Source organism: Phoenix dactylifera, chromosome 10 (assembly GCF_051530095.1).
Source record: "Phoenix dactylifera cultivar Ajwa chromosome 10, Ajwa_hap1_PhDact_Kaust_v1.1, whole genome shotgun sequence".
In the NCBI taxonomy this organism is placed as follows: domain Eukaryota; kingdom Viridiplantae; phylum Streptophyta; class Magnoliopsida; order Arecales; family Arecaceae; genus Phoenix; species Phoenix dactylifera.
Window position 1 is genome coordinate 13,856,538 of NC_143199.1, and position 9,684 is coordinate 13,866,221.

The following is a 9,684-nucleotide window of genomic DNA, read 5'->3' on the forward strand; positions in this document are numbered from 1 at the left end:
CTTCATAAGAGATCATGTACTGAATGGTGATGTGACACTTCAATTTGTTTGCACTGATGATCAATTAGCTGACATTTTTACAAAAACCTTAAGTGAAGAGAGATTTAGTGTGCTTAGGAGGGGATTGGGAGTGATTGATCCATCCTAGTGGTATTTTCCACTAGTTCATTGATTTTGATAATTAGATTGTGGCTAATTTAGAGTTTCTTTACAATGATCATCAAATCAGATCATAACTTAGTGATTTTTCCTCATTCGGCACGAACATAGCATGATTTTTAGGTGTGTGCCAGAGTTCGAGATGACTCGAGCAAGTTTCAGAGTCGGCTCGTAACGGAGAGTCGACTCGCATACAGTCGGGAGTCGACTCGAGGTCAATAGGCGCATAAGGAGAGTCGACTCGCGCATACTTTGGAGTCGACTCGAGGTCGAGTCGACTCGCGACTCAGAGGAGTCGACTTGCAGTCGGGATCCGATTTTTTAACCCTAACTTCATCGTTTACTCAACACTTCTATTCACCGCCGCCACTGTTCACAAGCCCTAGAGCCGACTCCTAGAGCGTCTCCGGCCGACCTTAAGGTTTTTCCCGTCCATCTTCCTCGCTTCTTTAGGTTCCTTCCCCTTCCCTAGGTCAAAATGCCTCGTAAAGCCGTTGTCCGGAAGAGACCCCAACCCGCGACCGGTGCCGAGCGGCGTTCCAAGGCTCGGAACGATCCCGCGAGGCCACAACCTCCGGCTCGTTCCCCGCCGAGGGAGGTTCCCTCGAGGCCGTGCGCCGGGAAGGCGGTCTCCACCGGGAGATACGTCGATTTCGACTATCTCTCCCGGGAGGGCTTTACTATAGGAGAGAGACTGCGGGCCCAGGGCTTAGAGTATTTTTGTTCCCTAGATCTCCCCACATACCCTGGCCTAGTTAGGGAGTTCTACGGTACTGTACATAGGGGCGATGGGGGTATCGAGGGCATGGTAGCCGGTGTCCCATTGTTCATTTCGGAGGATATCATTGCTCAGATCCTCCATCTTCCACAAGTAGGGGTGGCTTCCACACACCCCGAGGATAGGACTGAGGCCCTTACGGCCATTCTAGGACATCCACCTCAGTCCCCCTTAGATGAGGTATCCGCTAGCTCACTTTCAGTTGAGATGCGGCTCCTCTTGAGTATCATCTCTAGGTCCCTCTTCCCGAAGACTGGCCGCTTCGATTTTGTATCTGAGAGAGACCTAGCTCTTATGTTCTACATCCTCCAGGACACCTCAATCAACTTTCCCAAGATGATGTATAGATATCTATGTGAGCCACTAGATAGACCTAGGCTCACCCTCCCCTATGGCATGATGTTCACTCTTCTATTTAGGGAGGCCGAGATTCCCATTCCTGAGGGGGAACCCTCTCGCGCATTGCGATGGACAGATCGCATGCGTCCGGGAACCCTACACAGGATGGGGTTTCGGAAGGTCGAGGGAACCTGGGTTAGGAAATCATCCACCTCCACACATACCACCAGACATTCTCCCAGTCCTGACCCAGACTCAGACTATCCTACCTTTCCCTCCACCTCTGCTCCCACGACCTCTGCCGGACCCTCCTCCTCAGCTCCACCTACTCAGCCCATGGAGGTCCGGATCTCTCCTGAGCAGCTCCGGGAGTTGCGGCAGGAGATAGTTAGAGATCTCCGGGACGACCTGCTTAGGGAGCTCCGAGGTTCAGTGCCTGCTCCCTCTCCTGCACCTTCTTCAGCGTTGGTCCCTTCCCTGTCAGCAGTGACTGAGATGACGGCCCATGTGCGGGAAGAAATCTACAATGTAAGGAGCCTGATCCAAGCCCAGTTCCACAGCATGAGCGAAGTCACGAGCACCACTCGGAAGATGCGCGATGACATGCGACACGACATGGGCACCACTACCCAGGGGGCCGAGCGCTTGGCGAATGTGCTCATCGCCAAGCTTGACACACTTCAGCAGTCGGTGACCGAGCTCGATACGACACATAGCAGGGCCACCTCGGCCATTATCCGACAGCTCGAGCACGTCACCAATGCTGTCACACTACTTGCAGAGCGCATGCCCCGGAGAGCCGCATCCTCCTCGAGGAAGCCTTAGATATCTTTTTGTATTTTGACATGTATTCTTTTTGCTTTACTTATTGTATTCACAAATGTATTTACATACACATCAATACAATGAGTAGACATATTCTCTTCAATTTTGTGCAATTTGCTCTCTAATTGATTGCGTGTTATACTCACTTCCTTTTTGATACGATGACAAAAAGGGGGAGAAATATTTAATAGATATGTAAATGGAATCAACATAAAAGAAATCAAAAATTAAAAATTAAAACATAATTTGTTCTTAGTGGATTTGGTACCTCGAGGCTCATTATCTCTCTGTTGGGGCTCCTAATGGAGTAATCTCCAGAATCTATTCAAGGGATATTCGGAGATTAGTTGAATCCTACTCAAGAACAAATTGACAGATTTTCTCTCTAAAAACCAAAAATTTCAGTTCAAAAACTTCAATGCATTAAAAGGAAATTCAGAGAATCAAAACAAAGTAGAATGCATATGTTGAGGGGGAGAATCTGAATTTTTAAGAAAGTCAAATCATTAAATATATATAAGCCAAATAATTGAGTGCATGACATGAAGGCTTATATAATTCCAAATGAAAGGGGGAGCTTTAACTCCAAAATTTATTGTCTCACACCTTTCAAGTTTGGATAAATTAAAAAAATCAGACACTTGAATTCATTTATAGATTTCATTTTCTTGTTTATTGAGCAATTCACTTTACATATACTCAATGTTTTGTCATCATCAAAAAGGGGGAGATTGTGGAGTGATTGATTAAAACCCTATTTGATTTTGATGAGCTCAAACAATTGAGTATATCTTTTGTTTACTAATGAATTCAATTGAGTGTTTCAGTGAAAATCTTGTCTAAGTATTTCTAGACTTGGTTCAAGATATTTTGGATAAGTTAAGAAGTCAGTTTGAACCAAAGTCTGAGACTCGAGTCGACTCCGGGATATTACGAGTCGACTCCAAGCGTATCAGAATCACTGGCACGGGCTCGAGTCGACTCCGGATCATTACGAGTCGACTCCGACTGAGAACTGACAGACGAACAGAAAGACTCAACTCAAAACCTGTCAGCGAGTCGACTCCTGAAGTGCGCGAGTCGACTCCGATGATTACCGAGTCGACTCCGGAGTAGTATGAGTCGACTCCAAGGAGTTACAGACAGAAAAGTCAGAGAGCGATTTTCGACCCTGAGATTCGAGTCGACTCCTGTGGAACGCGAGTCGACTCCGATGGTTGGCAGGTCGACTCCAAAGAAAGCGAGAGTCGACTCTCAGTGGTACACAAGGCAAAAGTCAGAGAGCAGTTTTCGGACTCTGAGATCCGAGTCGACTCCCGCAATGCGCGAGTCGACTCCGAGACAGCGCGACCCCAAAAAGATAGAAGACCGAATTATTGTCTCTGAGAGCTGAGTCGACTCCCAGACAGCTCGAGTCGACTCCAAGACAGCGCTACATCAAAAAGGCAGAAGGCTGTGTTTCGGAAACTGAGAGCCGAGTCGACTCCAGAACAGTTCGAGTCGACTCCAAGACTGGACGAGCCAAAAGACAGAAGATCGGGAGTTCGGGCTCTGAGCGCCGAGTCGACTCCCAGGATTGTCGAGTCGACTCGAGTGGGCCAAGTTGAAAAATTAGCTCCATGGACTTCGTAGGATGAGCCGACTCCGAAAATGGCAAGTCAGCTCTAGAAGTTGGCGAGTCGACTCCGGGTTAAGTCGAGTCGACTCCCAGTCGCGGAGGTCACTTTAATTCAAATCTGGAACAGTTGCCGAGCCGACTCCAGAAAAGCATGAGTCGACTCCCGCTACAGCCGAGTCGACTCCAGATCGCGCGAGTCGACTCCGACCCCAACGGACATATTGTCAGGATGTGCAGAGTGTGCAGAACGGGCAGAAAAAGATGTCTAACGGCTAGTTTCCGTGGGGGATGGCTTAAATAGCCACAGAGGACTGTAGCAAGGCAGAGAAGCACCATTCCACTCAAAGAAATCAAGCATCCTATCTCTGCCAACTGTTTTTCAACAGAAAAGAAGGAAGAGCGCCATTAACTCCATCCAGCTACCTCTTCCCAGCATTTAAAAGAAGTCTCCTTCTGCCTTCAAGTCGACCAGACATTCAAGAGGAGACTCACAGTTCAAGAAGCCCTACTCTACTCCAACTCAAACGTGTTTGAGGGCTCTTAACTTCTCTCTAGTTTATATTGCTGTATATCTGTTTTTTAGAAACTCTATTTTTCTGTTTGTCCTTGTTCTTTCCATCTTGTCTTTGCTTGATTCAATCAGGGGATTGAATCAAGAGTGTAGAGGTTGGTTGGTGAGCCGAGGGTAAAACCAACGTGTAAGGGTTCGATTGTGATCCCGGAAAAACAATCGGGGTGGTTCTAGTCGGTGAGCCTGGGAAAACCGACCGAGTTCGTTGTGAGCTCGTAAAACAACAAGTTGGGTTGTGAGCTTGTAAAACAACCGGCTGTAATCCAAGGGGTTATAGTGAATTCCCAAGTGAGACTTGGGGAGTGGACGTAGGAGCAAGGGTTAGCTCCGAACCACTATAAACATTGTGTTTGTGATTGCTTGTGTCTCTCTCTCTCACTCTCATTTCACTCACAGCACATAGCAACTAATTAATCATCTTGCAAAAGTATTAATTAGTCATCCTCAAATGTTTTAATTGCAAAATTATTTTAAAACCCAATTCACCCCCCCTCTTGGGTTGTCTATCTAGGCAACAACTTTGGATTGGCACTTCAAGATGTTGAGAAGGCTTATGCTGTGATATCTCCAAGGGGTCGACTCTTTATCCTAAAGGGTCGGCTCATCTTCATCAGGAGTTGCCTCTTCAGACGCAAGGATCGACTCATGATATATTTTTTTGGGCTGACGCTGAGACTGAGCAGGGGTTGACTCTTCAAATGCAAGGGTCGACTCTTCAATTTCGGGGGTTGACTCATTTTGAACAAGGATCGATTCTTCAGACTTTGTCTCAGGCGGTGAAGGCTTTCTGTTTACTTTGAACTACACAAGGGTCGACTCATATTTTGCAGGGGTCGACTCATTGACTGTGTTCTTTGAATAAAATATATCAGAGTCAACTTAAACTTATCCTTTTTGCTGAGGGGTTGACTCAAGTCTTTCAAACAGAAATCTTTAGACTTCATCTCTGATCTCCATGGATTAGATTAAGATCATTTTCTTTTAGATCATGTCCAATGAGATGTTTGCAAAGAACTTAAGATTTTGCAGTACTTCAATTCTTCTGATTTTTCTTGACTTGTAAAGCTTCACAATTAAACCAATGTCATTAGTACACAACATCATCTCAAGTATTTTGTAATCATCAAAATTCATCCTTTAGGGTTGACAATCTTCCCCTTTTTGATGATGACAAAACCATTGGGTTAAAAAGAATTTTGCAATAAATTTCATAGCAATTATCAAAATTTTATAATGAAGTTCAGAGCAAATATAACATTCAGAGATATATGCATAATTTCAATAAATTAAAGAGAAAAGTCTTCCCCTATCAATTACAAACATTTGAATTATGCAGAGTACCTGTTCTTTATCATAATTTAAATCTCCCCCTATATATTATCTTTAGTGTGGAGATTTGTATTCTGAATTCTTTTCATAATTCTTATATCTTATTTCTCATTTCTAAGATTAGAATTCTTTTCATATTTCTCATTTCTCATATTAGAATTCTTTTCATATTTCTCATTTCTCAGATTAGAATTCTTTTCATATTTCTCCCCCTTTTTGTCATCAACAAAAAGAAGGAAGCTAAAAATAATATCTGATACCAACATTAAGGAATAATTAAAGATTTTGATATGTATCAGATGCAATATGTATCAAAGCAGTATATAAGCTAATGAAGACATATATTTCAAGAACAGTAATCATTCATTGCATTGGGTAAATAAAGTACATTTGATAAATCAGAGGATTACAATTTGTATCAATTGATATCAGTCAGCATACAAGTGTGCCAAATAATCATGAAACTTCGCTTAGTACAAGGTTATGTTTTGAAAACATGGGTTTCAGTCTAAGCTTTGGTTAGGTTCAGTCTAAGGTCAGTCTAGGTTCAAGGTTTTGAGGATGAAAGTTCAAACTGATCTTCCTTTGGCTCTTCTATCAGCTTGTCATTTTTATTGTTTAGTGTAGTGATGGAACAAGTGAGCTGAGTGTGTTCTTCTTTCAATTCTTGTATTGAGCCTTGAATAGAATTTTCTTGTTCTCTCAACTATTTTTCAATCTCAATAATTCTCCTCTGCTGGTTAGCTGCTAGTTGCCTCAATCCTTGCAGTTCAGATTTTACTTCTTTTACCAAGTCAATGAGGTCAACAACCGAATTCCAATATACTCCAGAATTGAACATTGCTTTTATAATGTTATCTCCAATAAATTTTAGTTGCCATTTCTCAAGTCTGAGTAGAGGATCTGATGGCCTTTGGACTGGAGGAGGTTCACTGGCTGGAGGCTCTGTTGGAGGTACTTGTGTAGGGATTCTTTTGCCTTTAAGTGGTGTTGGAGTGTCTTGACCACTTCATCTTGAATTTCTTTCCCTTTATGAGTTCATTTGCCCTCATTTTTGACAAATCCCATTCTTTTCAATGATTTGTCATTGTAGACATCAGAAGACAATAGTTCCTTCTTGGTCTCCCCTTCTAGATTTACATTGAAGTAACAGAAGACTCGAGTTAAGACCATACCATAAGAAAGTGAAGCTCCTTTTCTCTGTCCTTGAGCTTCCATGTATCTAAGCATCAGATAGGGCAAGTTCAGTGGGAGTCTTTGTAAGACATGATGCATTACTAGTATATCCCGTTCTGAAACATGATCAAATTTTTTGGTCTTCGGGAGGAACATTTTGTTGATCATGTGATGCAGCAAGCGCATCTCAGCATTCAGTTGATTGGCACTGATTTCAGTCCAATCTTTTGTGATTTCTCTATTCAGAATGGTACTTATCCCTTCATTCCTATTCTCTAGGTGATCTCTGTTTTCTCCATCATTTGGAATCCGAAGGGTATCTAAGAATCTCTTCAGTAATTAAAATAGGGACATCTTTTACCTTAGATGAGATTTGTTCTTGTCCATATCTGGCATTGCTGTAGAACTCTCGTACTAGGTCTGGGTAGGTTGGCACATTCAGTAAACATAGGTATTCCTAACCCATATCCTTTAGATTCTGCCCAAGTGGTAAATTTTCCTTTTCCAAGAACTCGAAATCCACTCTCCTTCTTGTGGATACATTTCTTATAGAGAGAGGTTCTTGTTTCGAAACTGAGGACGGAGGTGACAGAGGGGCCGTAATGGGTTGAGGTGGTAGTGTTACTTCCCTTTGTGGGTTCATTTTCTTTTCTGCCCTAGCCTTCGTTCTCCTCTCTGTGTGTGGAGTGGTATTCTTCCTCTTTGGCCCAGATGTTACTTGCTTGATTCTCACCATTGGAAGATCAATCAGAACCTCAAAAAGGTTTTCTAGGGTTTTGGAAGTTTTTATTTGAGGGAGAGTTTGAAGAAAAAAAAGGCGCTCTACGAGGTATGAAATGTTTCAGGTTCAAAGTTTCAGAGAGAGAAGGAAAAAGCCTTTTAAAATCAATTTCGAATAGTTTCCACTTTAGTCGACTCATTCAACTCATGAGTCATCTCCTATGAACTAGGAGTCGACTCTTTTAACTTAAGAGTCATCTCCTGTAAGTTAGGGGTCGACTCTTTTAACTTAAGAGTCGTCCCTTACTACGTGAGTCGACTCCTCATTTATATGAGTCATCTCCTCAGACTGTTTAAGAGACAAAATCTTTTTGAATAAGATTTGAAACTCAATTGCAAACCACGGATCAAATCAACTAAAATTCAACCAATAATAGTCAATCAAAATACACAATTTATCATTCATAATCAGTGAACAAAATGGATCACAAATACATAATTCACCTCTAAATTTACAAAATACTTCTTCATTAAGAGGTTTAGTAAAAATATCTGCAATTTGTTTATCAGTATTTATAAATTCCATTTTTATATCCTCATTTTGAGCATGATCTCTTATGAAATGATGTCTGATTTCTATATATTTAGATCTTGAGTGTTGTATGGAATTTTTAGTTAGATTTATGACACTAGTGTTGTCCCACCTTATAGGTATTTTATTTTGTTTTATGCCATAGTCTTCAAGTTGTTGCTTAATCCATAGAATTTGGGCACAGCAACTTCCTGCAGCAATATATTCAACCTCAGTTGTAGATAATGCTACGGAATTTTGTTTCTTGCTAACCAAGAAATTAAGTTTGTTCCAAAAAATTGACAAGTTCGATTTGTACTTTTTCTATCTAATCTACAACCAGCAAAATCAACATCTGAATTTTCAATTAAGTCAATTGTAGATGTCTTAGAATACCATAAGCCTAAGTGTAGTGTTCCGTTTAAGTATCTTAATATCCTTTTAACAGCAATTAAGTATGATTCTTTAGGATTTACTTGATATCTTACACACATACAAACACTATTCATTATGTCAGGTCTACTTGCTGTAAGATAAAGTAAAGATCCAATCATTCCTCTATACAGCTTTGAATCAAGGGATTTACCATGCTCATCTTTTTCTAATTTACAAGAGAGGCTCATAGGAGTACCTATTATTTTTGAATCTTCCATACCAAACTTCTTTAAGATTTTTTTTGTGTACTTGCTTTGGCAGATGAAGATTCCATCTCTTATTTGCTTAATTTGGAGTTCAAGGAAAAAGTTGAGTTCACCCATCAAATTCATCTTGAAATCACTTTGCATGAGCTTAGCAAATTCTTCACATAAACTTTCATTAGTAGCACCAAATATAATATCATCAACATATATTTGAACAATTAGAATGTCTGCATTTTTCTTTTTAATAAACAAAGTTTTATCAACATTTCCTCTTAAAAAATTACTCTTTATTAAAAAATTTCTTAGTCTATCATACGAAGCTCTAGGAGCTTGCTTTAGGCCATAAAATGCTTTATTCAATTTAAAGACATGATCCGGAAGTTTATGATTTTCAAAACCAGGTGGCTGTTCTACATAAACTTCTTCTGTTATGAACCCATTTAGAAATGCACTTTTGGCATCCATCTGAAATAATTTAAAATTCATGAAGCATGCAAAAGCAAGTAATAGCCTAATAGCTTCAAGTCTAGCTACAGGTGCAAAAGTTTCATCAAAATTAATTTCTTCTTCTTGATTATATCCTTTTGCAACTAATCTAGCCTTATTTCTAATTACAATTCCATCTTCATTTAATTTGTTTCTGAAAACCCATTTTGTTCCAATTACAGAAATATTTTTAGGCCTTCTAACCAAATTTCAAACATTGTTTCTTTCAAATTGTTTTAGTTCTTCTTGCATTGCCATTAACCAATTGTTATCATTTTCAGCCTCTTCAAAAGATTTTGGTTCAATTTGAGAAACAAATGCAAGGTGATTACAAACATCTCTAATAGAAGATCTAGTTCTAATGCCTTAAGAAGGATCACCAATTATTAAGTCTCTAGGATGACTATGTGCATACCTCCATTCTTTTGGTAGACTAGTTTTATCTTTAAGCATTTGATCTTCTTCTTCTTG